Below are 27,838 nucleotides of genomic sequence, written 5' to 3' on the forward strand. Positions count from 1 at the left end.
TGCTGGTCTGGCCGTCTCCTTCCCTCGCAGAGCCTCTCTGGTTACTGACGACTCCGTCTGTTCTCACTTTGCCGTCTCCGCTTCTCCGCCTTGACACCCGTCACCGCGGTCTGGCTCACTGACAGCATTGCACCATGGAAGGCTTTGGTGGAGAGCGTGGCAGGGGTCAGACATTCAGCCAGGCTCCGGGCAGACAGAAATGAGCACTTGCCGGACTCCAAGGTGTGATGAACAGATGCCAGGATACTCAGGATATGCTGGATAACGGCACCAGCTCTGTCTCCTGTGAGCCTGAGTTTGGGGAAACAGAACTTGTCAGTCTTTGCTGAGTAGTGGGTTTTTTTAAAAAAACTTTTTATTTTGTATTGGGGGAGAAGGAAATAGCTAGCCAGTGCAGTATTCCTGCCTGGAGAATCCCATGGATGGAGGAGCCTGGTGGGCTACAGTCCACGGGGTCGCAGAGAGTCAGACACGACTGAGCGACTAACTCCACACTTCCATTCTCCCCCAAACTCCCCTCCCATCCAGGCTGCCACACGACATTGAGCAGAGTTCCCTATGCTGTCCAGCAGGTCCTTGCTGGTTCTCCATGTTAAATACAGCAGTGTGTCCCTGTCCATCCCAAACTCCCTAACTATCCCTTCCCCCATCTTTCCCCCTGGTGACCATCAGGTTATTACAGACTATTGAGTATGCCAAACTCCCTAACTATCCATTTACCCGGTCTTTCCCCCCTGGCAACCGTAAGTTCGTTGTCTAATAAGTCTGTGAGTCTCTTTATGTTTTGTAAGTTCATTTGTGTCATTTATTTTTAGCGTCCACATATAAGGGATGATATGTGATATTTCTCCTTCTCTGTCTGACTTTATGAGTCGTTTTTTTAATAATTTTTAATTTTAGGATAAGCGCTTTACAATATTGTGATGGTTTTTGCCGTGTGTCAACATGAATTGGCCATAGGTATACATGCGTCCCCTCCTTCCTAAGCTCCCCCACCTCCCTCCCCACCCCATCCTTCCAGGCTGTCAGAGACCAAAGGCTTTGGGTGCCCTGCTTCATATATCAAACTCCCACTGGCTTAAGTGAAGTATTGTTGACTTACAACACTGTGTTAGTTTCGGGTGTGCGGCAAAATAATTTAGATATACATGAATCATTTCAGTTCAGTGGCTCAGTCGTGTCCAACTCTCTGCGACCCCATGGACTGCAGCGCGCCAGGCCTCCCTGTCCATCACCAAACTCCCGGAGTTTGCTCAGACTCACGTCCATCAAGTTGATGATGCCATCCAACCATCTCATCCTCTGTCATCCCCTTCTCCTCCTGCCTTCAATCTATACATGAATATATACATGTATTTTTTGGTTCTCTTCCATTATAGATTATTAATATAGTTCCCTGTGCTGTAGTAGTAGGTCCTTGTTGTTTATTTTATATACTGCAGTGTATATCTGCTAAATCCAAACTCCTAATTCATCGCCCCCTGCCCCTTTGGGGACCATAAGTTTGTTTTCTATGTCTGTGAGTCTATTTGTGTTTTGAAATTCAGTTCACCTGTGCTACTTTTTAGATTCTACATATAAGCGATATATTTGCCTTCCTCTGACTTACTTCAGTCAGTAGGATCATCTCTAGGTCCAACCATGTTGCTGCAAATGGCATTGCTTCATTCTTTTTCATGGCTGTGTAATATTCCATTGTATATATGTATCACATCTTCATTATACATCATCTGTCGGACACTTGGGCTGTTTCTACGTCCTGTCTGTTGTAAATAGTGCTGCAGTGAACAGTGGGATGCATATATCGTTTTGAATTAGAGTTTCCTCTGACTATATATCCAGCAGTAGTCTTGCTTCATCTATTTTTAGTGTTTGGAAGAACCTCTGTACTCTTCTCCGTAGTGGCTGTACCATGTTCACCATCATCACCACGTTTACCATCGTTACCACCACCATCATCAGTATCATCTTCATCACCACAGTCACCTTCACCATCATCAGTATCATCACCATCATCACTATCACCACCATCATCAGTCTCATGTTCATCTTCATCACTATCACCTTCACCAGCATGAGTGTCATCACCATCATCATCACTATCACCACCATCATCCCCTTCACCGTCATCACGTCCATCATCACCTCCTCCACCGTCTTCACCATCACCACCGCCACCAGCACCATCATCATGTTAGGGAGGTTGAGCCTCGCTCGCGGTCACGGAGCTAACAACGACATCATCGCTCACACACAGACCTTCCCAACGCAAGGCTCTCTCTGCCCGTCCCTGTACCACGTGGCAGAACCCTTCCTTCAAAGACGGACACAGCGTGCCCTTTCCTCTCCTCGTCTTCGCCCTAGTTGGCCCCTGGAATGGGGAGCCTTCCTCCTGGACCACGAGCATGGGGACCATAACTCGGGGTGTACGAGCAGGGAAATGCAAGGGCGACACCAGCCCTGGACACCTCCTCGGGGTGACCTTTACAGGGGGCAACACCACATTCCTATCGCTTCCCAGCACTGTTGCTTTCAGCCTTCTCCTCCTGCCAGCCCGAATCCCGCTGCAGCCTTCAAGCTCCACAGACCCGGTACACCGCCGCCCCGACCCCCTCCGCATTCCTGCACACAGGCCAAAACCTCCATCCTTACTCACTTGCAGGCAGCTCAGCCATTTCCATAATCTGATTTGCTTTTGATCTATGTCAGGAATGATAAAAGCAGTGGGTTTCAAGGGCAGACCTGGACCAGAACCATCAAGGTGCACCAGGCAAAATCACTGATGCATACTTGTTTGCAAAGTGTTGGCTCATCGTGAGAGATGTCTGGGACAGCTCTTAATGCAGGATTTTGTAAAAATCCAATATATTCTCAAGTGCACCTCTTTCCGTCTCTGGCCCGGGTCCAGCCAGCAAAGAAGGGAAGTCTTTGCTGTTTTATCCCTCACCCCGAATTGATCGTCACCGATAAACGAGATTAAAGCTTCCAGACCCTCATGCCTTCAAGCCTTCTGGGAAGGTGAGTGTTGAGCCGTCGTCAGAGTCCAGCTGAGCGTGGGCGTGGATGGCGTGGACGGCTCAGTGTCACAGAGGCATCACTGCCTTTCAGCCTTGCCCGTCCAGGACCTCAGGGTCCTTACATGTGGCTTGGGAGACGCAGCTCTGGGGGAACCATGATCCTTAGGAGTAAGTCCAGCGTCTCGGGGCATTTTTCTGACACGACAAGATGCCACTTGTCAGAGATAGTAAGGTCTCGGGGCTGGACAGTGGTTTCTGTCCCAGAGACAGGTTTTTTTTTTTTTTGAAACTATGCAGCAAAGAATCTTCCTGCAACGTAGGAGACCCAGGTTTGATCCCTGGGTCAGCAAGATCCCCTGGAGGAGGGCATGGCAACCCACTCCAGTCTTCTTGCCACGGACAGAGGAGCCTGGCGGGCTGCAGTCCATGGGGTCACAAAGACTCGGACACGACTGAAGCGACGTTAGGACACATTTTTGGTCACTGTCAGTGGGTGGGATCCTAGTTCCCTGACCAGAGATGGAAGCCCTGCACCCTGAAGTAGACAGCGGAGTCTTAACCACTGGACCCCTAGGAACCCCGAGTAGTTCCTTGTTGACTGCATATTTTACATACAGTAGTGTTCATCCCACTATATACAGTGTCTGTTCATCCCGAACTCCTAATTTCTCTCTTCCTCAACCCTTTCCCCTTTGGTAATCATATTTGTTTTCTATATCTGTGAGTTTCCTTCTGTTTTGTATATAGATTTGCCTTATTTTTAGATTCTACATGAGTGATAACATATATTTGTCTTTCTCTGTCTGACTTCGCTTACTGTGACTCTCTCTAGGTTCATCTATATTGCTGCAAATGGCATCATTTTGTCCCTTTTTATGACTGCATAATATTCCACTGTGTATATATGTACCCCATTTTCTTTATCCATTCCTCTACTGATGTACACTTAGGTGACTTCCATGTCCTGGCTATTGTAAATAGTGCTGCTATGGAAATAGGGGTCCACATGTCTTTGTGAACCATAGTTTTCTCCAGAAATATGCCCAAGAGTGGGATTGCTGGGTCATGTTGTAGCTCCGTTTTTAGTTTTTGGAGGAAGCTTCATAGTTTGCTCCATCATGGCCGCACCAGTTTCTATCCCCACCAACACTGCAGGAGGACTCCCTTCTCTCCGCACCCTAGCGGGGACTGTCTTCATCGTCACCAAGGTGAGCTGCAGTCTACCTGTGACCCAGAACATGTCCCTGAAATTCTGAGAAAGCGCCGAGCTGATGTTGTTGGAGAAACAAAACCCTCAGTTGTAGGATGTTTATGCAAAATGCTAGCTGGGAAATACATGGAAACAGTTCTGTCATTGACCTTCCGTTGGCCAGGAGGGCTCATCAGAAATGCCTGGAGAGCTGGCTGTGGGCTGACTCCTAACAAGGGCTGTGTGCAAAGCCGGCTCAGTATTAACCAGAAAGAGACATCTGGGTCTTTATGCCAAAAATTCAAATTAGTCTTGCAACAAGGATTTAATCCTGCCCAAAGAAAATGGGATTCAGGGAATAGCATTGCAGAAAATGCTACTGGAAAAAATTTCAGAAGATGGAGCACAATCCTTGTATTTATTTTTTATTTAAGCGTTTTTATTTTATATTGGGGTATAGCCGATTAACAACGTTGTGACATTTGACAGCACAGGGACTCAGCCATACATACACATGTATCCACTCTCCCCCAAACTCCCCTCCCATCCAGGCTGCCATGTGACACTGAGCAGAGTTCCCTGTGCTGTCCAGCAGGTCCTTGTTGGTTCTCCATGTTAAATACAGCAGTGTGTCCATGTCCATCCCAAACTCCCTGACTATCCCTTCCCCCATCCTTCCCCCTGGGAACCATAAGGTTATTACAGAGTATTGAGCAGAGTTCCCTGTGCTGTCCAGCAGGTCCTTGCTGGTTCTCCATGTTACATACAGCAGTGTGTCCATGTCCATCCCAGACTCCCTGACTATCCCTTCCCCCATCCTTCCCCCTGGGAACCATAAGGTTATTACAGAGTATTGAGCAGAGTTCCCTGTGCTGGACAGCAGGTCCTTGCTGGTTCTCCATGTTAAATACAGCAGTGTGTCCATGTCCATCCCAAACTCCCTGACTACTCCTTCTGCACATCCTTACCCCCATAAGTTCATTTTCTATGTCTGGGAGGCTGTTTCTTTTTTGTAAGTTCATCTGTATTATTTGTTCTTGGCGATGGCTTAGTTGCTAAGTTGTGATCAACTCTTTGCGACCCCATGAAGTGTACCCCACCAGGCTCCTCTGCCCATGGGGTTCTCCAGGCAAGCATACTGGAGTGGGGTGCCATTTCCTCCTCCATTTCTTCTTAGAGTCCCCATGTAAGTGATGTCACACAATGTTTCCGCTTCTCTCTCTGACTTATTAGACCTCACTTCGTATGATCATCTCTAGGTCCATCCACGTTGCTGCAAATGGCATTCATTCCTTTTCATGGCTGAGTAATATTCCAGTGTGTAAATGTACCACATCTTCTTTCTCTGTTCCTCTGTTGATGGACACTTAGGTTGCTTCCATGTCCTGGCTGTTGTGAATAGTGCTCTTATGAACACTGGGGTGCCTGTGTCTTTTCAAATTATGCTTTTTCTCCGGATACCTGCCCAGGAGTGGGATGGCTGGCTCACACGGTAGTTCTGTCTTTAATTTTTTGAGGAAGCTCCATCGTGTTCTCCATAGTGGCTGCAACCAATTTAAAACCTGTCTAACAGTGGAAGAGGCATTACCTCTTTTCACCTGAATGCATCATATGCTCCAAATACAGCTGCTCTGGGGGTTCAGGCTTCAACATATGAACCTTGAAGGGACATGGACCGATGGACAGGAGTTTGCGCAAACTCTGACAGTCGGTGATGGACAGGGAAGCCTGGCGAGCTGCGGTCCATGGGGTCGCAGAGAGTCAGACACAACTGAGCGACTGAACTGAAGCTGTCTGTAGCAGCAGGCTTGAGAGAACCACGCAGGACTGTCAGAGCCCGGCATGCACAGCTCAGCTCCGACCTCATTCCGCGTCGCAGTGGGAAGCTGGCCCACCCTGGCTGGGAACCCGCTGTCTGCAGCAGCCAGCCCACCCCCTCCCCGTGTCTGCAGAGGCTTCATGCCTCTCCGGGCCAGTGCCCCGCTGTGTCCCTCAGCCCTGGTCCCCAGCCTCACCACCCAGGTCCCGGCTGCCAGGCCCTGGCGTCGACTTTAAAAAAAACAAGCGTAACGTGAGAGCTGAGAGTTAATTTCTCTTTGGGTGCGAAATGAGGACTGCAGTCCAGGAGAGAGCACCTCAGACAGCTCTGAGAAACTGCTGCAAAGAGGCAGGGAGGGGGAAAGTTAATACAGATGTGATTCTGGTAAACGGGGTGGTGGTGGGTTAGTCACTCCGTCGTGTCTGACTCTTTGCAACCCCATGGACTGTAGCCCGCCAGGCTCCTCTGTCCGTGGGGTTCTCCAGGCAAGAAGACTGGAGTGTGTAGCCATTTCCTTCTCCAGGGGGATCTTCCTGACCCAGGGATCGAACCCGGGCCTCGTGCACTGCAGGCAGATTCTTTACCAACTGAGCTATGAGGGAAGCCAAATGGGCAGTTCGTGCAATCGAACGGGTAATATTTTGCAAAAGGTTTCTGCTGATCTCATCAAGCACCTTCTAGTCCTGAGGAACAGTCATCACCATGAGTGATTTTAGGGCTTTTCTAGATAGGAGGCGATACGAGAACAGGGTTCCTAAAGAATGGGCTCCTGAAAATCTCTCTCTGAGGGCCTGTCCTTCTGCTGTCCGCCCTGAGCTCCCTTCAGGGGCTGTGCAAGGTCAGCAGCTGCAGCAGCAGCACTGTATCTGATCCTTGTGGAGTCAGACGGCCAGCGTGTGGCAAGGGGCAGTTTCTCGTTGACTGGCTTTGGTGACTGGGCTTCCTCGATGGCTCAGACGGTAAAGAATCTGCCTGCAGTGTGGGAGACGTGGGTTCAATCCCTGGTCCGGGAAGATGCCCTGGAGGAGGACATGGCAACCCACTCCCGTATCCTTGCCTGGAGAATTTCCCGTGGACAGAGGAGCCTGGCGGGCTGCGGTCCACAGGGTCAGGAAAGAGACAGACACGACTGAGTGACAATCAACTTAGTGACTGCAGCTTTGTCTGGCTCCTTATGACGCTGGCCACCCTGGAAGCAGGAGGTCCCTGCAGATTGGACTCCAGGTGCACCAGCCCCCCAGGGGAGGTGAGTGAGGAGTCCCCCGGCCCCTGCGGTCAGCTGCTCCCACTGGCTTTGCAGGACGCCACGCTTCCTGAGCAGCCAAGTCTAACCCACTGCCGGAGCTGCCTGGGCCATGTGTAGCCCCCCTCCCCCTCCCCAAATACCCCCGGAATCCCAGCCCACATTCTGCCTCCTGGGAAACCTCCCAGCCCAAGACCATCCACAGAGCTCCTGGGAAAATCAAAACGTGCCCTGGATATATACCCAAGAGGAGAAAAAAAAAAAAGGCAAGCACGCTGGGACATCAAAGTCCATCTGGTCAGCACCTATGAGCAAAGTCAGCTGTATTAAGAAAAGTGTGTAGAAAAAAAAAAAGTTGCTTCCACGTCGTAGCTGATGTAAACAGAGCTGCATTGAACGTTGAGGCCCGTGTGTCTTTCGGCCTCCCTGGCGGCTCCGATGGTAAAGAATCCACCTGCAATCATACAACACCCGGGTTCAATCCCTGGGTGGGGAAGACCCCCTGGAGGAGGGCATGGCAACCCTCTCCAGTCTTGCCTGGGGGAATCTCCACGGACAGAGGCGGGGGCCGCAGTCCAGGGGGGTCGCACAGAGATGGACCCGACGGAGCATAAGCACAGACGTGTCTTTTTCAATTCTGGTGGACTCGGAGAAGGAGAGGGCGTGATGATTTGAGAGCGTAGCGTTGACACAGGTACATTACCAGGTGTAAACCAACCAGCTGTAAGGGTCCCCTTTGAGTGAACTTCCCCGGCAGTGGCCTCTCCTGATTTTCTTTTTCTCTTGTGCAAAGAAAATGCAGTTAAGTCTGGAGCTGGCGGTGATTTTCTCTTCTTTTGGGGGTCTGTAATTGCTTATTATTTATTAATATGTGGTATTAATAATTATATTAATATAATCAAATTAATATAATAATATTATTAATTATTATGTGAATATCACTGTCCACAGGAATACAGGATGCAAAACATCTAATTCAGTCCTTTAAAAATCATTTTAGTATCTGTTTCTGTTTGCTTTATTTATTGGGGGATAATTGTTTATAAATTTTAGCATCATTTACTCATTTTTATTGGTTTATCTTTTAATTAAAATAATTTGTATCTGGTTTAATTTATATTCTACTACAGTGAAGAAAGCATATACATTTTACAAATAAGAAATATGACAATAGTCTTTCTTTGTAAGTGTGAATTTCTTAGTCTGTTCCTTTAACTTAATAATACCTTAGGTTTTTCTGTCTGTGCTGTTACATTTAAAAAATGTTGCCTTAGCTACTGTGATCAGCTGTTAATTGAAGCCGAAATAGCTTGAGCAGATTTGCTGTTTCTCAGCCCTTTCAAAAAATTTTTTAAGTAAACAATTAGTATTTGGTTTTATTTACACGCTATTATAATGAAGAAAGCACATTTTACCAATAAGAGATATGATGCTAGTTTTTCTTTGTAAGCGTGAATTTCTTATTCTGTTTCTTTCACTTAATAATGTATAAGGATTTTACTTCACGCTGTCACATTTTACAAATGTTGCCTTAGCTACTGTGATCAGCTGTTTATTGAAGCCGAAATAGCTTGAGCAGATTTGCTCTTTCTCAACCCTTTCAAAATATTTTTTAAGTAAAAAATTAGTATTTGGTTTTATTTACACGCTATTACAATCAATCCATCCTAAAAGAGATCAATCCTGGGTGTTCATTGGAAGGTCTGATGTTGAAGCTGAAACTCCAATACTTTGGCCACCTCATGCGAAGGGTTGACTCATTGGAAAAGACCCTAATGCTGGGTAGGATTGGGGGCGGGAGGAGAAGGGGACGACAGAGGATGAGATGGCTGGATGGCATCACCGACTCAATGGACATGGGTTTGGGTGGACTCTGGGAGTTGGTGATGGACAGAGAGGCCTGGCGCACTGCAATTCATGGGGTCGCAGCGAGTCGGACACGACTGAGCGACTGAACTGAACTGACAATGAAGAAAGCATATACATTTTACCAATAAGAGATATGACGCTAGTTTTTCTTTGTAAGCGTGAATTTCTTATTCTGTTCCTTCCACTTAGTAATGTATAAGGATTTTACTTCATGCTGTCACATTTTTAAAATGTTGCCTTAGCTGCTGTATGACTTACATAGTCGACCCTAAACAGATCACGTAGGTTTCCAAGTTTCCAACGTCATAGGAATGAAATTCTGCTGTATGCTTCCCTCAGTCCCATCTCTTCTGCTAATATGTTTTAAATTAGTTTTTACTGGAATATAGTCACTTTACAATGCTGTGTTAGTTTCTGCTGTACAGCAACGTGAATTGGCCATATGTGTACATATATCGCCCTGTTTTGGCATTTTTATTATTTTTAATTATTTAAGAAACATTTTACAGTCTTTTTCTCATTATAATCATTTTTCAAAGTCATTTATCACTTAAAAATTCCTTTTAATCTTTGTATTATCATTTCAAATCATTTTTTAAAAATCATTTTATCACGTTTGTCATTTTTATCGTATTAAATCTTTATTTTAATGCCTATTTCTATTTAAAAATCATTTTACAGTCTTTTCTCGTTATAATCATTTTTCAGTCATTTTATCACTTAAAATTTTTTTTAATCTTTGTATTATCATTTCAAATCATTTTTTAAAAATCATTTTATCACATTTGTCATTTTTATCATATTAAATCTTTATTTTTTAATGCCTATTTATTTATCTCTAATTTTTTGGCCAAGCATGTGGCTTCTGGGATCTTACTTCCCCTACGAGGGATTGAACCCCTGGCAGCTACAGTGAAAGCTCAGAGTCCTAACCAGTTGAACACCAGGAAAGACCCCATTCTTATTTTTAAATTGTTCTTATGTCATATATATGATGTTTAAACTTTTTTGTATTTTTTCATTTTAAATCATTACCATTTTAACGTCATTTTAGCGTCGTTTGTCATTTTACTAATTTTTGAATGATTCTAATTTTTAATTCATGTTTAGCAGTAGCTAATTGTTTGTTTCATCTTTTCTGTGTTGATATTTTTATCATTCCAGTTCACAGTCTTACCATCTTTTTTGTCATTTTTATCATTTTGAATCACATTAATATTTTAAAATCGTTCTTTTTTAAATTAATTAATTTATTTTAATTGGAGGCTAATTACTTTACAATATTGTGGTGGTTTTTGCCACACATTGACCTGAATCAGCCATGGGTGTACATGTGTTCCCCATCCTGAACCCCCCTCCCACCTCCCTCCCCATCCCATCCCTCAGGATCATCCCAGTGCACCAGCCCTGAGCATTTGTCTCATGCATCGAACCTGGACTGGTGTTCTGTTTCACATATGATAATATATATGTTTCAATGCTATTCTCTCAGATCATCCCACCCTCGCCTTCTCCCAGAGTCCAAAAGCCTGTTTTATACATCTGTGTCTCTTATTCTGTCTCGCATATAGGGTTATCGTTAACATCTTTCAAATTCCATATATATGCATTAGTATACTGTATTGGTGTTATTCTTTCTGGCTTACTTCACTCTGTATAATAGGCTCCAGTTTCATCCACCTCATTAGAACTGATTCAAATGTATTCTTTTTAATGGCTGAGTAATATTCCATTGTGTATATGTACCACAGCTTCCTTATCCATTCGTCTGCAGATGGACATCTAGGCTGCTTCCATGTCCTGGCTATTGTAAACAGTGCTGCGATGAACATTGGGGTACACGCGTCTCTTTCAATTCTGGTTTCCTCAGTGTGTATGCCCTGCAGTGGGATTGCTGGGTCATATGGCAGTTCTATTCCCAGTTTTTTAAGGAATCTCCACACTGTTCTCCATAGTGGCTGTACTAGTTTGCATTCCCACCAACAGTGTAAGAGGGTTCCCTTTTCTCCACACCCTCTCCAGCATTTATTGCTTGTAGACTTTTGGATAGCAGCCATTCTGACTGGTGTGAAATGGTACCTCATTGTGGTTTTGATTTGCATTTCTCTGATAATGAGTGATGTTGAGCATCTTTTCATGTGTTTGTTGGCCATCTGTATGTCTTCTTTGGAGAAATGTCTGTTTAGTTCTTTGGCCCATTTTTTGATTGGGTCGTTTATTTTTCTGGAATTCAGCTGCAGGAGTTGCTTGTATATTTTTGAGATTAATTCTTTGTCAGTTGCTTCGTTTGCTATTATTTTCTCCCCTTATGAAGGCTGTCTTTTCACCTTGCTTATAGTTTCCTTCGTTGTGCAAGAGCTTTTAAGTTTAATTAGGTCCCATTTGTTTATTTTTGCTTTTATTTCCATTACTCTGGGAGGTGGGTCATAGAGGATCCTGCTGTGGTTTATGTCAGAGAGTGTTTTGCATATGTTTTTTCCTCTAGGAGTTTTATAGTTTCTGGTCTTATGTTTAGTTCTTTAATCCATTTTGTGTTTATTTTTGTGTGTGGTGTTAGAAAGTCGTTCTTACCAGTTCCTTTTAACCTTTTTGTATTTTTAAAATCATTTAAAAGTCATCTTACCAATTTGTCATCTTTTATTACTTCTTATCCTGTAAGAATCATTTTTGTCATTTAAAGATCCTTATCATTTAAAGCCCTGGTGGCTCAGACGGTAAAGCGTCTGCCTACAATGCGGGAGACCCGGGTTCGATCCCTGGGTCAGGAAGATTTCTTGGAGAAGGAAGTGGCAACCCACTCCAGTACTCTTGCCTGGAAAATCCCATGGATGGAGGAGCGTGGTAGGCTACAGCCCATGGGGTCGCAAAGAGTCCGACACGACTGAGCAACTTCACTTTCACTTTCACTGTGATTTAAACATCTTTATCAGTATTGTATTTTTATCAGTTTGAATCATCGTTTGGGAATCGATAACCAACGTGATCAATCATTTGCCGAGTCAGTTTATTTCATCACTTTATCATTTTTACCAGAGTGAAGCTTGTGGAGGTTAAAATAGTTTAGCAGAGAAGGAAGAACACCCCCCCCATTCTTTCCCCTCCTCAAGCCCCCCAGGCCCCCCTCCCTGAAATTAAACAGTTATGCCCCTTCCATCTTGCCGCCTCCTCCCCTGACTCACAGATGCTGCTCCTTCTGCTTGAGCCAGGTGAGCGGCCAGCAGAAGGCACGCGGACGGGACAGCCAAGGACAGAGCATTGGGGAAGGATAGCGGGCTGCTCCTGGCTCAGGGGGCTCAGCACCCGAGGACCAGCGCCCAGGACCACAGCACCCATGCGGGTCCGTCCCGGGACGTCCGAGGCGGCGGGGGCAGCCGCGGCCGTGGGGACAGCAGGCTCACGCGCAGGGTCCCAGGCGACCCGGGAGATGGGGCCGCGGGGGAGACACAGCCCCACCTCCATCCTCTCTGCCTTCCCGCCAGGCTGACGCCCGAGGTGAGCTCTGTGGGGCAGAGCCGGGGGTGAACAGGAGGGCACAGCAGCCGATGAGAACGCCCGCTTATTGTCTCCACTGCGCCGTCCACTGCCTGAACTGCCTGCCCACTCTCTGCTCACAGACAGCGGGGACTCCTGATGGACGTTCCTCTGCAGGCCACTCAGCCGTGTCTTCTTAATTTTTTATGGAAGCGTAATTTACAGTGTAGTTAGTTTCAGGTGTACCGCTAAGTGAATCAGTAATGCAGATACACATGTTTTTTTCCGGATTCTTTTTTCCATTATATGTCATGACTGATCCTGAGTTAAGAGTTCCCTGTGCTACGCAGGAGGTCCTTGTTGTTTATTGTGTATGTCGGTTGTTGGTCAGTGGCTCAGGCGTGTCTGACTATATGTGACCCCACGGACTGCAGCGCGCCAGGCTTCCCTGACCTTCTCTGCCTCCAAGAGCTTGCTCAAACCCATGTCCCTCGAGTCGGTGACGCCATCCGACCGTCTCGTCCTCTGTCTGGCTTACTTCACTTAATGTGACCCTCCCTAGGCCCATAGAGACTAAGACTCTGCCGGTGGACGTTCCTCTGTCGTCCACTCTGCTTTTGGCACCTATGTTTCACTTTTTTGCTGAAGCATGGTGGATTAGCAACGTTGTTAGCTTCAGCTGGACAGCACAGTTGATGCAGCTATACACACAGATATATTTTTTCAGATTCTTTTCCATTGTAGGTTATTACACGGTACTGAATATATGTTCCCTGTGCTGTACAGAAGGTCCTTGTTGCTTATCTATTTTGCATAGAGTAGTTTGTATCTGTTAATCCCAGCTTCGTAATGTACCCTTCCCCGTTATGTAACCATAAGTTTGTTTTCTGTGTCTGTGAGTCTGTTTTGTAAATAAGTTTATTTGTATCTTTTTTTTTTTAAGAGTCTACTTATAAGTGATATCACACGGGTATTTGTCTTTGTCTGTCTGGCTTACTTCTGTTAGTATGACCATCCCTAGGTCCATAGAGACCTAGGAATCTTCTCTTGGACATTAATCTGTAACCCACTCAGCTTTTGTTACGTATTTTTAACGTTTTTATTGAAGCAGGGTCAACTTACAGTGTTGCTTGTTTTAGATAGACAGCCCACTGATTCATTTAGAGGTATACATATGTATCAAATCTTTTTCAAATCCCTTTCCCATTTCGGTTGTAACATAACATTGAGCAGAGTGCCCTGTCCTATAGGATAGGTCCTTGTTGGCAATCTAGTACACACACACACACACACACACACTCACTCACTCACTCACTCACTCACTCACTCACTCACACTCTAAATCTGTTAACCCCGAACGCCTCATTTATCCCTTTGGTAATCGTCACTCTCCTGCCTATGACCCTTTTTCTGTTATGTAAGTCAGTTCACTTCTCTCATAGTTTACATTCCACATATAAGTAAGAATGTCTCCCATATTTTGCAATCCACATATAAGTAATATCGTCATTTTTGTCTTTGTCTTACTTAGTATGACAGTCTCTAGATCCAGCATGGTGCTGCGAAAGCTGTTATTGCCGTCCTTTTTTATGGCTGAGTAGTATTCCTTTGTCTTTATGTACCCCCTCTTCTCCTGGCATTCGCCTGTTGATGGGCACTTACGTGGTTTTGCATGTCCTGGCTGTTGTAAACAGCGCTCCTGTGAACAGCTGGGGCGCGTGTGTCTTTTTTTGAATCATAGTTTCGTCTGGGTCTGTGCCGAGCCGGGGGATGGCGGGGTCACATGGTGACTCTCTGTTTAATTTTTTAAGGAACCCTCGTGCTGCTCTCTGCCTCGTGGCTGCACCAGTTTCAGTGCCCACCGACTCTGCAGGAGGGCTCCCTTCTCTCCACGCCCTGGAAGGGACCGCCTTGATCATCCCCGAGCTGAGCTGCGGTCTGCCTGCGACCCGGAACACGTCCCTAGAATTCATAGAAAGCGCAGAGCTGAGGTTACCGGATAAACAAAGCCCTCGGTGGTAGGATGTTTATGCCAAAGCTGCCTGGGAAGTATGTGAAGATGGTTCTGCCGTTGACCTTCCAAGGAGCCAGGAGGGCTCATCAGAAAGGTAAGAGGAGCTGGGTGTGGGCTGACTTCTAACAGGGCTGTGAGCAAAGCCAGCTCAATCTTTTAAGAAGGTATCTGGGTCTTTATGCCAAAAACTCAAATTAGTCTTGCCAAGACCAGGGATTGAATCCCTCCCATAGAAAATGGGATTAAGAAGGGAAAAGCATTTCAGAAAATGCTACTGGAAAAACAGTCCAGAAGGCATAGCATAATCCTTGGAAAAGATGCTTTTATAGGAGTGTGATGAGAGGTGTGTGTGAAAGAGAAAGCGTTAGTCACTCATTCGTGTCTGAGTCATTGCGGCCCCGTGGACTGCAGCCCTCCAGGCTCCTCTGTCCTTGGGATTCTCCAGGCAGGAATACTGCAGTGGGTTGCCATGCCCTTGTCCAGGGGATCTTCCCATCCCAGGCATCGAACCCGCGTCTCCTGTATTGCACGCAGATTCTTTACCATCTGAGCCACTGGTACAAGAGGTTTATTGTATAACTACAGACAGGGAGGCAGAGAAATCATGAGAGTTAGTAGGGTATGCTCTGGGGGAATTTAAAAGATGCTCTAATTCTAAGAGAAATATATACAACACGTAAAAATGTCACCCTCCATATAGTTGCAAGGTTATATTAATATCACTGTGCGTTCCTTCCTCGGTCAGTGAGATCGTCATTTTTCTCCGTGCATCTCTGACTTCACAGCGGGCTTCATCCTTTGAGAACACACAGGCGTGGGTCTCCGTCATCGAAGGCTGTCCCAACAGAGACCCCACGGGGGCACAGATGTCCCAGGTAGGACTGGGTCGGGGGCGGGGAGATGCCCCCTTACCTGTGTGTCCTCACGCGGCGTAGAGAGAGACAGACACCCAGAGACAGAGGGACGTGGAGAGACAGAGAGTAAGAGAGACAGAAAGTAGAGAGACGGAGGCACAGAAGCAGAGAGACAGACAGACAGACAGAGGAAGATAGGGTCATCAAGAGAAGCAGAGACAAGGAGGCAAAGGACAGACAGAGACAGTGAGAGACAGAGGGGGAGAAATAAAGAGTCAGAGAAAGAGAAATAGAGGGAGACGCAGAGAAGGGGGGGTAGACAAGTAGACAGAGAAATGCAGACAGACAGACAGCAGGGAGAGATAAGAGAAGCAGAGAGAGAAGGAACCAGGAATCAGGCATAAATTATATACAGACACAGAGAGAGAGAGTCAGACAGAGAAGGAGACAGAGAGAGAGAGAGAGACGGAGAATCAGAGCTGCAGGAGGGAAAGCAGAGCCTCAGGGAGACGAGCGTGAGAGAAACAGAGAAAAGGAGAGAGACACGGAGAATCCGAGCCGCAGAAGGAAAACCAGAGACTCGGAGACGAGAGAGCGCCAGAGAGACAGCGGGTCACAAACAGAAAGGCGGAGACAAGCAGGGATCCAGACAGAGAGGGAGACGGCAGAGGGTTCGAGAGACACAGAGGGCCGAGAGGCGTGGGGGTCAGACGGAAAAGAGAAGCGTAGACGGCCGTCGAGGGAGACCGAGAGAGATGCAGAGATCGGGAGAGACACAGGGAGTGATGGAGACCAGCAGAGACGCAGGCTGAGAGAGAGACGCAGAGACGGAAGCAAACGCAGACAAGAGACAGAGACCGGGGCGTGCAGACAGACACAGGGAGAGGGAGACGCGGAGACGGAGAGGAGGGAGCGTCAGAGAGATCTGAGGGGGGCAGAGACGGAGAGAGGCGGACGGAGACAGGCGGACGGAGACAGGCGGAAGGAGACAGGCGGAAGGAGACGGGGAAGGAGACGGAGACAGGCGGAAGGAGACGGAGACAGGCGGAAGGAGACGGAGACAGGCGGAAGGAGACGGAGACAGGCGGAAGGAGACGGAGACAGGCGTGCAGACGGGGCAGCGAGGTTGGAGGAATAGAAGCGGAGACTCAGAGACAGCGAGGGAATCCAGGGGAGACGGAGCAGAGGGGAGGGAGGTGAGAAAACAGACAGAGAGAGCAGCAGACAGACAGCGAGACAGAAGCAAAGAGAGAAAGACGCCGAGAGGCAGGCAGACAGGAGAGCAGGGAGAGGGATAAACAGAGAGGAGGATGCACAGAAAGAGTCAGAGGAAGGAGAGCCAGGGTCAGAGGGAGACAGGCGGACAGAGGGAAGTGTCATCTAGAGAGACCGAGGGAGGGCAGGAGGGCAGGGCTGAAGGCGGGCGCAGACGGAGACGCAGAGAGACGGAGACTCAGACACAAGCAGAGAAGCAGGGGAAGGGCCAGCCAGGGAGCAGTATCGACGGACGCAGCCAGCCAGACACAGAAGGAAAGAGGCAGACGGGGAGCGAGATGCAGAGAGACACAGGGCAGCAGAGAGACCCAGGCGTGAGCAGAAGGCCGGCCGGAAGCCCAGGGAGAGGGACCGCGATCTGATCCGCGGAGAGAGAAGCGGAGGCAGGAGCAGAGACAGAGACACGCGGAAGAGGAGAGACGGGGAAGTCAAGAGACAGAGTCAGACAGACAGAGAGACAGGGGTACAGACAGACAGAGCGGGAGACCTGGATCAGAGAGACAGGGAAGGAGGCTCGGAGAGACAGACAGCCAGGGAGAGACGGAGGGTCAGACACACAGAGAGAAAACCAGAGCGCGAGACGGAGAATCAGAATGAGGCCCAAAAGCAGAGAGACAACGAGAGAGACGCGGCCCGACAGAGCGAGTCAGAGAAATAAATGCGTCTCAAACAGCAGCAGGGAGGCAGGGAGACGAGCAGAGAGAATCAGGGAGACGAGATGGCAAGGCAGAGAGAGACGGCGAGGCAGAGACGGATGGAGAGAGACGGGCACAAAGACAGAGGCCGGCAGAGAGAGGGGACACGCATAGACAGAGGCGCAGAGAGACGCACAGGAGGTCAGGGGACAGACTGAAGCAGGCAGACAGACCGACACACAGACAGGGAGACACAGAGACCAGCGGAGCGACAGAGAGCCTGACCGAGAGGCAGACGCGTACAGAACCAGAGACAACGAAGCAGACAGACAGACAGAGAGAGACAGAAGCTGAAAAACAGAGCTCCCCGAGACGGGAAAAAAATGCAGCCATGTGGGACATCAGATGGTGTCCCCTCAGCACCTGCGACATACGTCATCTTTTTTTTTTTGCGTTTATGTTCTTTAATTTATTTTTTTTATCGAAGGATAATTGCTTTACAGAATTTTGTTGTTTTCGTTTTTGCATTTATGTTCTTTGTTAATTTTTTTTCTTATTGAAGTATAATTGCTTTACAGAATTTTGCTGTTTTCAGTCAAACCTCAACATGAATCAGCCAAAGGTATACATATATCCCCTCCCTTTTGACCCTCCCTCCCATCTCCCGCCCCATCCCACCCCTCTAGTTTGATACAGAGCCCCCGTTTGAGTTTCCTGAGCCAAACAACAAATTCCTCTTATTTAAAAAAAAAAAAAAAAACCTGATTATTAGCGATCAGAGCTTTGCAACTACGGTCAAGCGCTTAAGAGAACATTCTGGAAGATGAGGTGTACTTACAGATTGTGTGGGGATGAGAGAGGCCCTGGACCAGACTTAGCACGGGCTTTGGCTTTGTGACTTACCTTTGTTTGCAAGGTGTGGACACAGGAACGTGCAGGTGACCCCACAAGGTTGACCGGTGTCTGGTGGAACCAAAGACAGCTGTTTGTACAGAGGGTCTGCTAACGCCCGCATGACCATCTACCTGTGAAGACGGTGTGTGTCAGTGGTGTTACAAATGATACAGTTCAGTTCAGTCCCTCAGTTGTGTCCAACTCCTTGCAACCCCATGGACTGCAGCACACCAGGCCTCCCTGTCCATCACCAACTCCCGGAGCTTACCCAAACTCATGTCCATCGAGTCGGTGATGCCATCCAACCATCTCATCCTCTGTCATCCCCTTCTCCTCCTGCCCTCAATCTTTCCCAGCATCAGGGTCTTTTCCAGTGAGTCAGCTCTTCACATCAGGTGGCCAAAGGATTGAAGCTTCAGCTTCAGCATCAGTCCTTCCAATGAATATTCAGGATCAATTTCCTTTAGGATGGACTGGTTGGATCTCCTTGCAGCCCAAGGGACTCTCAAGAGTCTTCTCCAACACCACAGTTCAAAAGCATCCATTCTTCGGCGCTCAGCTTTCTTTATAGTCCAGCTCTCGCATCCATACAAAATGATACAGTACACTATAATTCGAGAGATGACTTTGAAACATATGGCAAAACTGAAACTGCAGAAGTTAATGGAAGACGGGCAGAGTGGGGGAAAAGGAGAGGACTAACTTTGATACAGCTGGTAACACTGGTGTTCAGAAAGACCCCACTATCGATGGGCATAATGGTGACGTGAAAAAGGCGCTTTCTAAACGAGAGATGCAGGGCTTCTCTGGTGGTCCAGAGGCGGAGAATCCTCCGGCCAATGTAGGGGACACGGGTTCGATCCCCGGGTGGGGAAGATCCCTCGTACCTCGGGGCCATTGAGCCCGTGTGCCCCAACCACTGACCCTGAGCTCTGCAAAAAGAGGACCCACCACAGTCACAAGCCGTTGCAGCAAGGAAGATTCAGTACAGCCGAAAGCAAAGAAAGAAAACTGTTAAAATAGAGAAGCCAATTCAGCCCAGCCTGGTCACTTGTGAGTCAAGCACTTGAGTGAATAAAACAAACAAACAAAAAGAATAATGAAATGATTAGCATCAGGACGTATTCAAGTGCCTCTCTTACAATATAAAGCTACTGATCACGCTCTCTGATGTTCTGGGGGGTGCGCGGGGAACCAGGAAATGGTACTGTCTGATATGAGTTCTCTGATATTTCCCCTAGAGAGTCAACGGCCGCTGAAAGTCAGGACGCATCGCCACGTGAGGACCCCAGGGCGGGGCTGACGGAATGAAACCCCTCAAGGTTGTCGGACGGCCGCTCACCGACCTTCCCCTCCTCCCCTCCGGCCTCAGATTTTTCTCACAAAGTCTAAAATGTGCCACCAATGAACATACCTACAGACACAGGACATACACTCACAGACGTAGAAAACAAACTTCTGGTTACCAGAGGAAAAAGGTGGGTAGGAATTCATTAGGAGATGGACATATACACAGTACCATATAGAAAATAGATAATAAGGAGCTACTGAACAGCTCAGAGAACTCTACTCAATACTCTGTAATGATCTATAGGGGACGAGAATCTAAACAAGAGTTCAGTTCAGTCGCTCAGTCGTGTCCGACTCTTTGCGACCCCCTGGACGTCAGCACTCCAGGCCTCCCTGTCCATCACCAGCTCCTGGAGCTGGCTCAAACTCACATCCATTGAGTCAGTGATGCCATCCAACCATCTCATCCTCTGTCGTCCCCTTCTCCTCCTGCCTTCAATCTTTCCCAGCATCAAGGTCTTTTCACATAAGTCAGTTCTTCACATCAGGTGGACAAACCATTCAAGTTTCAGCTTCAGCATCAGTTCTTCCAGTGAACACCCAGGACTGATCTCCTTTAGGATGGACTGGCTGGATCTCCTTGCAGTCCAAGGGACTCTCAAGAGTCTTCTCCAACACCACAGTTCAAAAGCATCAATTCTTTGGTGCTCAGCTTTCTTTATGGTCCAACTCTCACATCCATACATGACCACTGGAAAAACCATAGCTTCGACCAGAAGGATACATGTTTATGTATAACCGATTCATTTTGCTGCAGAGCATAAATTAACACAACATTGTACATCAACTATACTTCAATAAACATTGTTTAAATGGTTCAGAAATAATTGTTTATCTGCATACTCACACAAAATGAGGTTGAACCCCTACTTTATACCATATACAGATACTACCTCAAAATGGATCTCTGATCTACATGTATAGTCACAATATAATAAAATGCTTAGGTGAACATTGGCATAACCCTTCACAGTCTTGGATTGGGCCGTGGTTTCAAAGATATGCCCCCAAACCCAAACAATTAGAACAAAGAAAAGAAAGATGGGTAACAAAACGTGCTTCCAAGATCACCATCAAGGAAATGAAAAGCCAACCCATGTAATGGGGAGAAAGGTTCATAAATCATATATGTGATACATGACTTCTACCAAGAATATGCAAAGAACTCATACAGGGCGCTAAGGTCTCATGTGACTCGTGGCCAAAAAACCCAGAACATAAAACAGAAGCAATATTGTAACAAATTCAAGAAACACTTTAAAAATGGTTTGCATCAAAAAACAATATGGATGGACATTTTTCCAGATAAAAGAAGAGCCAGTAAGCAAGTAAAAAGACGTTCGCTACCAAGGAAATGCATAGCTACCGTGAGATACCCCTCCACACACACACACTAGAATGGCCATAATAAAAGCAGGTATTAACAAGTATTATGGTAGAGAAATTGGAGACCTCGTAGTGCTTGTCTGAATATAAAATTGTGCACCACTCTGGAAAGCCATTTGGCATAGGTTTTAACACAGAGTTACCATGTGACCCGTCAATTCCACCTCTGTTTCTGTACCCAAGAAAAACGAACACGTGTTTACACAAAGACCTGTGCATGGATATTCATAGCCACTGACTCATAATCATGAAAAAATAGAAACAACCCAAATACCCAACCACTGATGAATGGGTCAGTAAAAGGTGCTATAATTACATCATGAAATACTTTCAGTAAAAGGAACGAAATGTACACACTGCTGTATTGAACATGGAGAACTAACAAGGACCTGCTGTCCAGCACAGGGAACTCTGCTCACGGTCATATGGCCGCCTGGATGGGAGGGGAGTTTGGGGGAGAATGGACACATGTATACGGATGGCTGAGTCCCTCCAGTGTTCACCTGCAAACTGTCACAACGCTGTTAGTCGGCTATGCCCCAATACAAAATTAAAAGTTAAGAAAAGGGAATGAAGCCCTGTTGTATGCTACAACATGGATACGTTTTGAAAACATCATGCTGGCAGGCCAGTCACACAGGATGACATACTCTGCGAGTCACTGTGAAATGTCTAGAAAAAGCAAAGCTATAGAAACAGTAAATTAGTAAATTAGTGGTCTAAGGGTGGCGAGGGGCGGGGGAATGACTTCTTAGTAGGTCCTGAGTTTCTTTGGGGGATGATTAGAATCTTCTAAAACTAGCTGTGGTGATATTTGCATAATTTTGTGAATATACTAAAAACCACTGAATTACTTTTTTTAAAAAAGTCCATGAACCCCTCCCCCAATATTCATAGCAGCACTATTTACAATCAGCAAGACGTGGAAGCAACTCGAGTGTGCATCAAGAGATGAATGGATAAAGGAGATGTGATACGTATATACAATGGAATATTACTCAGCCATAAAAGGGGGTAAAATAACGCCATCAGCAGCCACATGGATGGACCTAGAGAGTGTCATACTGCGTGAGTCACAGAAAGACAAACAGCATATGGTATCGTGTATATGGGGAATCTAAAAATGAAGATAAGTGACCTTATCTGCGAAACACACAGAGACTCACAGAGACAGAAAATAAACCTACGATTATCAAAAGAGGAAGGAGGGGTAAGTCAGGAATTTGTAACACACACACAATACTCTGTCTAAAATAGACTCCCAGCAGGAACCTCCTGTACAGCACAGGAGACTCTGCAATATCTTGCAATAACTTATAGTGGAAAGATTCTTAAGAAGTATAGGGTTGCCATTTCCTACTCCAGAGACTCTCCTCAAGTCAGAGATGGAACCTTCACCTCCTGCATCGGCAGATGAAGTATATCACTGCAGCATCTGAGAAACACACACACACACACACACACACACGTACATCCCATTAAAAACCAGAGACATCACTTTGCCAACAAAGGTCCGTCTAGTCAAAGCTACAGTTTTTCCAGGAGTCATGTATGGATGTGAGAGTTGGACCATAAAGAAGGCTGAGCATTGAAGAATGGAAGCTTTTGAACTGTGGTGTTGGAGAAGACTCTTGAGAGTCCCTTGGACTGCAAGGAGATCCAACCAGTCCATCCTAAAGGAAATGAGTCCTGAATATTCATTGGAAGGACTGATGCTGAAACTGAAACTCCAATCCTTTGGCCACCTGATGCAAAGAGCTGACTCACTGGAAAAGACCCTGATGCTGGGAAGGATTGGGGGCAGGAAGAGAAGGGGACGACAGAGGATGAGACAGTTGGATGGCATCACCGACTTGATGGACATGGGTTTGAGTAAGCTGTGGGAGTTGGTGATGGACAGGGAGGCCTGGCGTGCTGCAGTCCATGGGGTCATCGAGAGTCAGACACGACTGAGCGACTGAACTGATGTAAAATAGAGAGCCAGTGGGAATTTGCTGTATGCCTTGGGGAACTCAAACGGGGGCTCTGGGACAAGCTAGAGGGGTGGGATGGGGTGGGAGGTGGCAGGGAGGTTCAAGAGGGAGGGGACGTGGGTAAACCTATGGCTGATTCATGTGGATGTACGGCAGAAACCCACACAATACTGCAAGGCAATTATCCTTCCATTGAAAAAAGTTTTAAGTTAAATAGTTGTGGTGCATGGGCTTCGTTCCTCCACGGCGTGTGATGGATGCTCTCATATCTAGGGCTGGAACCTGTGTTCCCTGCATTGACAGGCAGATTCTTTCCCACGGAGCCAGCAGGGAAGCCCAGCTTTAATCCTTTTTGGAAGCCTGAAGCTAATGATTGTGCTCTCCATCCTATAGAGGGGGGATCTTGGGTTCAGCGATGTTTAGGGTCTCCGAGAAGAGACCCCAGCTAAGGGGGACAGCAGAGCCAGAAGTAGGATTGCAGGCTCTCAGAGGTCAAAACCCTACCCCCTCTGCATGACTCCAGAACATTTTATTACTCGCTCCTTCCAGCTGGCGGAGACTCGGCGGCTTGCAGCATGACATGCTGTGAAATGGGTCACTGCGGATACGGCAGAACCGCGCATGATTAAAAGCATCCTCCGTGCGGGGACGGGACACAGCGAGGTGTGCACATCAGGGCTGACTTTTAATTAATGTTCCTCTGCAACCGGGACTGATCCCGGTCCCCTGGGCATCGGGCTTTTTCGGCGAGGCGGCTTTGAAGGCAAGAGACGCCACAAGCCAGCTGGACACCCGCATCCCAGCCCCTCAGCATCAGCAAGGAGTCTGTCCGAAGCTGTCACTCTTGGGATCTCTTAAAGCCAGCACAGCACAGACGATGGGAACCGAAAAACGGTCCTTGTCTGTCACAGAAACCCGAAAAGTGACACGGGAGGATGGCAACTCCAGCTTCCCCGAGTTTAGGAAATGTCCATGGATTTCAGTAAGAGTCTTTGCTCCTTATAGGGAGTGCAAAGGGGGCCACGGAGACAAAATTGGTCCTTTGGGGAAGGAAGAAAAATGTCAGGTTAGCAGGCCATGCTCCGGCTTCCGTGGTTGCCCGGTGGTTAAGAGTCCGCCTGCCAACACAGGATACACAGGTTCGAATCCTGGTCCGGGAAGATCGCGTATGCCAAGGGGCAGCCAAGCCTGCATGCCACAGCTACTTAAGCCCGTGAGCCCTAGAGCCCGTGGTCTGCAACAGGGGAGACCACCACAGTGACAAGCCCGTGCACCCCAACTAGAGAGGAGCCCCCAATAGAGAGGAGCCCCCAACTAGAGAGGAGCCCCCAGTGGCCACAACCACAGAAACGTCGGCACACGAAGAACAGCCAAAAGAAAAGAAAAAAAATTTGCAATAAACTTTGGGGGGAAAAGTGGGCCGAAGACCTAACTAATCATTTAGGTCCAAAGAAGACTTGAAAGTGAAAGTCGCTCAGTTGTGTCTGACTCTTTGTGACCCCACGGACTCTACAGTCCATGGAATTCTCCAGGCCAGGATACTGGAGTGGGGAGCCTTTCCCTTCTCCAGGAGATTTTCCCAACCCAAGGATTGAACCTAGGTCTCCTGCATTGCAGGCGGATTCTTTCCCAGCTGAGCCTCAGGGGAAGCCCAAGAATCCTTGAGTGGGTAGCCTAGCCCTTCTCCAGTGGATCTTCCTGACCCAGGAATCGAACTGGGGTCTCCTGCATTGTAGGCGGATTCTTTACCATCAGAGCCACCAGGGAAGCCCCAAAGAAGACATACAGGTGGTCAATAGGATCATAAAAGGACACCCATCATACGTACTTATAAGAAATTTGGCTCAAAAGTACACTAAGGTATCACCTCACACCAGTCTGAATGGCCGTTGTCAAAAAATCTGCAGAGAAGAAATGCCGGAGAAGGTGTGGAGAAAAGAGAACTGTGGTACACTGTTGGTGTCACTGAAAATTGGTGCAACCACTATGGAGAACAGGATGGAGGGTCTTTAAAGCACTAAACACAGAACTACCATATGTACGATCCAGCAATTTCACTCCTGGGCATATATCCGGACAAAACTATATATTCAAAAAAAATACATGCACCCCAGTGTTCATAGCAGCACTACTGACGACAGTCAAGATGCGAGAACAACTTAAATGTCCATCAACAGAAGAATGGAGAAAGAAGGTGTGGTACGTGTATGCAATGGAATATTACTCGGCCATGAAAAAGAATGAACCAATGCCAGTGGCAGCAGCATGGATAGATCTAGTGATGATCATATTGAGTGAAGTAAGACAGAGAAAGACAAATTCAATGAAGACTTTATAAACTGGTCCACGTAACAACAACAACAAAAAAAAACCTTAAAAAAAAGATTTAATGAGTCATCTATGTGTACACTTCTTTCCAATGACTGTGTAACAAATTATTGCATGCATATTATCTCATGGGTCACGGAGCTAAAATTCAGGTGTCAGTGGGGTGGTTCCCTCTAGAAGCACCAGTGGAGATCTTTTCCTTGCCTTTCCTGGCTTCTAGACACTACCCACATTTCTTAGCTCCGTGGTCCCTTCCTGCATCCTCAGGTCCCACAAAGGCTGCTCCTGTCCACACATCACATCATGCTACCCTCCCTTCTCCGTCCCTCATCCACTTTTAAGGACCCTGTGCTTACACAGAGCCCATCTGGGTAATTCAGGATCAGCGCCACCTTAAGGTCAGCTCGTGAGCAACCTAAAGTCCACCTGCCACTGTAATTCCCTTTTGCCACGTCCAGGAACATACCCATACGTTCTGGGATTTAGGATTTAGGAACTGGACGTCTCTGGGGATCATGATTCTGCGGACCACAGACGGTCAAGAAGAGACATAGCTGGAATCAAGAACAAGATGGAGGTTCCTTACAAAACTAAAATAGAGCTACCATGTGACCCTGCAATCTCGCTCCTGGGTTTACACCTGGAGAAAAACGCAGTCCAAAAAGATATATGCACCCCAGCGTTCATATACACCTGGAGAAAAACGCAGTCCAAAAAGATATATGCACCCCAGCATTCGTTGTAGCACTGTTCATAACAGCAAGACATGGAAACAACCCAAATGTCCATACACACAGGAATGGATAAAGAAGATGTTCGTATATACAATGGAATACTACACAGCCATAAAAAAGCAACACGGATGGACCTAGAGATGGTCACACTGAGTAAAGTAAGTCAGACAGAAAAGGAGACATATCCTGTGATGTCCCTTATATGAGCAATCCAAAAGATACAAACGAACTTACTTACAAAAGAGAAAGAGACTCACAGACTTTGAGAATGAATTTATGGTTGCTTAGGGTTGGGGAAGGGATAGTTAGGGAGTTTGGGATGGACATGGACACCCTGCTGTATTTAACATGGAGAACCAACAAGGACCTGCTGGACAGCACAGAGAACTCTGCTCAATACTCTGTAATAACCTTATGGTCCCCAGGGGGAAGGATGGGGGAAGGGATAGTCAGGGAGTCTGGGATGGACATGGACACACTGCTGTATTTAACATGGAGAACCAACAAGGACCTGCTGTCCAGCACAGGGAACTCTGCTCAATACTCTGTAATAACCTTATGGTCCCCAGGGGGAAGGATGGGGGAAGGGATAGTTAGGGAGTTTGAGATGGACATGGACACACTGCTGGATTAGCATGGAGAACCAACAAGGACCTGCTGGACAGCACAGGGAACTCTGCTCCATGTTGTGTGGGAGCCTGGATGGGAGGGGAGTTTGGGGGAGAATGGATACATGTGTATGTAAGGCTGAGTCCCTTTGCTGTCCACCTGAAACCGTCACAGCAGTGTGGATCAGCTATACCCCAATACAAAATACAAAGTTTAAAGGAAAAAGACAGGACATAGCTGGTACGTAGACCCATATCCTCAGACAGAATTATTGTCATAACTAATTTCCCACCAAGGTTTTCTATAACCCGTCACTATTCCTTCCTTTCTCCCGGCAGGCATGTCGAAACATTAAACAAGGCTTGACAGACAGCTGGTTTCCTTCAGAAAAATCCAGACTCAGCATCAAAGACAGGAAAGCGCAACTTCTCTGAGACGTGGATTTGGACAGAAAGCCATGCCTCTAAGAAGTAGATGGCGCGTGCCGGGGAGATCACACCGAGATGACGGCTCTGCCCTGCAGTCTCCTCTCGCGGAATCCACAGCCTTGATGCTCACGTTGCAAAAACCAGAGCCCTCCCTGCAGTTCTGTGAGCATCACGAAACCGACAGCTGTTTCCTCGGACGTGAGGAGCTCAAGGGTTTCCCAGGGAAATGACATCACACCTGCTTGTACCAGGACTTGCATTTGGGCTGGGTTGACCGAAACGTTTTGTTCAAAACCCGAAGGAACCTTTTGGCCAATGCAACATTTTGTTTGGCTTTTTTGGTTTGCTTTTAAATATCAGCGCTTTCGGGGTTTTTCCCAGCTTTATTGAGATGGAATCGACATAGTTTAAGTGGTTACATGATGTTTATTTAATTTTATGTTATATATTATATGCTATGTCATATCATATGCAAATTGTATGTATGTTACATGTATTATGGGTTTCCCTCGTGGCTCAGATGGTAAAGAATCTGCCTGCAATGCAGGAGACCCTGGTTCGATTCCTGGTTCAGGAGGATCCGCTGGAGAAGGGATAGGCTGCCCACGCCAGGATTCTTGGGCTTCCCTGGTGGCTCAGCTGGGAAAGAATATGCCTGCGGTGTGGGAGACCTGGGTTCAATCCCTGGGTTGGGAAGATCCCCAAGGAAGGGGGAAGGGAAAGGCTCCCCACTCCAGTATTCTGGCCTGG

The 27,838-nt window shown here is 47.2% G+C and overlaps 1 protein-coding gene across 5 annotated transcripts in view; it reads left to right on the forward strand.

Moving 5' to 3' along the window:
* Positions 1-27,634, forward strand: part of LOC145536416 (polyprenol dehydrogenase-like) — a 264,105-nt gene extending 236,471 nt beyond the window's left edge. For 3 of the 5 annotated variants that reach the window (XR_014075831.1, XR_014075832.1, XR_014075834.1), the window contains 4 exons: positions 14,420-14,716; positions 15,368-15,497; positions 17,965-18,008; positions 19,522-20,454. The gene's annotated coding sequence lies outside the window, so the exon portion shown is untranslated. Of the gene's footprint in view, positions 1-14,419; positions 14,717-15,367; positions 15,498-17,964; positions 18,009-19,521; positions 20,455-26,998 lie in introns of those variants that run through there. The other 2 variants (XR_014075833.1, XR_014075836.1) reach the window with 2 other exon arrangements.
* Positions 27,635-27,838: the final 204 nt, after the last annotated feature.

The sequence above is a fragment of the Giraffa tippelskirchi genome, chromosome X (genome assembly GCF_054371585.1).
Source record: "Giraffa tippelskirchi isolate mGirTip1 chromosome X, T2T-mGirTip1v1.2.pri, whole genome shotgun sequence".
Classification (NCBI taxonomy): domain Eukaryota; kingdom Metazoa; phylum Chordata; class Mammalia; order Artiodactyla; family Giraffidae; genus Giraffa; species Giraffa tippelskirchi.